This window comes from Myotis brandtii, unplaced genomic scaffold (assembly GCF_000412655.1).
Source record: "Myotis brandtii unplaced genomic scaffold, ASM41265v1 scaffold929, whole genome shotgun sequence".
NCBI lineage: Eukaryota > Metazoa > Chordata > Mammalia > Chiroptera > Vespertilionidae > Myotis > Myotis brandtii.
The window spans coordinates 21103-23386 of NW_005371832.1; positions in this window are offsets into that span (position 1 = coordinate 21103).

Sequence of the window (2284 nt, forward strand, 5' to 3'; positions counted from 1 at the left end):
ATGAGAGAGAAACATCGATCAGCTGCCTCCTGCACACTCCCTACTGGGGATGTGCCTGCAACCAAGGTACATGCCCTTGACCGGAATCGAACCTGGGACCCTTGAGTCCGCAGGCCGACGCTCTATCCACTCTGAGCCAAAGGTTTGGGCTAATGTGTTTTCATTTTTAAAATGCAACTTAGGACACACTGAGAACTTAGAAATGTTGATAACGTGTTTATATACTGCTTCAGCTTATTCTGATGGTTGTGGAAGTGAATTTAGGATTCAAGTGGCATTGATTTTGGACAGCCACTCTCCAGACGGTTAATAAAAGGTTTGATGGTCAAATCTGGCCTCAAAATGACTTAAAAAATACATTAAGCAAATGAAATCCCAAGGCATTGAAGAACAGCCAATCAAATCCCAGAACCCTTGGCTCTAACCGCTGGATCTGGCTCCCTGCACCTTCTCTTCCTGCTTTTCCCAGGACAGTCCCACTTGTTTGGGGAATGGCATACCACGGTACACGATACAGACATGGCGGGTGCACACCTGGTGTGGTCCCTCAGCCTGGCCAGAGATGGAGGCCTATGGGGGGAGGTAGAGGTACTGACCACCAGGGGGCAGCTCCTGCATTGAGCGCCTGCCCCCTGGTGGTCACTGCACATCATAGCGACTGGTCAACCAGTAGTCCTGGTCGCTTAGGCCTTTATATGTACTAGTATAGATACAGAATTCTAAGTTAAAAACTTATTTTCCTTAATCCTTTTAACAACCATGTGAAGCAGACAGGCTAGACTACACAATTAGCCCCATTTTACAGGCAAGAGTGAAAATCTTATTCCCGTATTTAGTGTAAGAGATCTGGGATACAAACTCTGGGCTTCCACAATGTTCTTTTCCCATGACTTTAGATACATCACTGTAATCTGATTTCACAATGCTCTTCAGTGTTAGAGTAACATCTACTCCTGGCAGGTTAACTCCTGAGGCAACCACCTAATTAATTACCTCATAACCTGGCACACTCTGAGGCACTGTTACACTAACTCAATCTCACAGCTATGTTTGAGGGCCCAGGAGCCAAACTGCAGCAAGGCTGATCTTAAGGGACCAGGCACACTGGCTAAGCATATTTTCAAGTCTTAACCTGGGCCTGGCACACCTTCACCAACTGCTGAGATGGTAGGTTGAGGCAACTGAGTGGCAGAAGAGAAGACACTTATGACAACATAGGCAGGATCAGACCCTTGTCAAGGCTAACGTCCCAGGAGCACTAGTATCATGTTGGTCTATTACAGCATTACCAGCAGGATAGAGAGCAATACTCCTGGAGGGGCCTGCAGCCTAGAATATGCAAGGAAATGTGGGGAGCCAACATGGCCATGGCAGACTCATGCCAGCTCAGCCTGGTTCAGTGACCCTGAGTGGGGGCGATGAAAGGCTTAGAAAAGACAAGAGAATGAAAGCTGGGTCTCAGTGGGACGCTGCTCCTCTCATGGACAGCGCCAGCGCCCACAAGCTGTGTCTTTATTTTATAGCAGATGCCATGAGGCAAAGGGCATGATCAAGATGTTTACAGCACTCTCGTGGGTTTCAACCCTACTCAACTACATGCACCTGAACTTTATCACTCAGGCACGTGGGGCCACGTGTTCAGACCATAGGTTCAAGTTTACAACTATATCTGTTATAATTGTGCTGGGAAGGCTCTGCCCTCCAAGCTGGGACTTGCACGTGGCAATGAGAGGACTGTGCCCTCTCCTCAGTCCCGTGGTTGGCAAACTGTGGCTCACGAGCCACATGTGGCTTTTTGGCCCCTTGAGTGTGGCTCTTCCTAAGCCTTAGGAGTACGCTAATTAAGTTAATAACAATGTACCTACCTATAAAGTTTAAAAAATTTGGCTCTCAAAAGAAATTTCAATCGTTGTACTGTTGATATTTGGCTCTGTTGACTAATGAGTTTGCCGACCACTGCCTCAGTCCAAGGCTTGAACCTGTCCAAAACACTGTAGCCGTGTCCCATAAGGAAAGGGTGTAACTAAGCTTGCCCAGGGCCTAAAAGACCAAATAGTGCCAATTCCATCCATGCCAAACCAAGAAAATGGTTCATTTTTTCCTAATTTTGGGTTCTTAAAGCAGAGGACGGATCATCAGGGAAACCAGAAAATTGATCGTAAAGCCGAGCAGAAATAAATGGGGGACAATATCCCAAGTTAAAGTCGGTATAGGGGCTCAGTCTCTACCACTGTGTTCCTAACAGGAAACACCCATTAGCTTGAAGGGAAAAGGCGATCTTGTA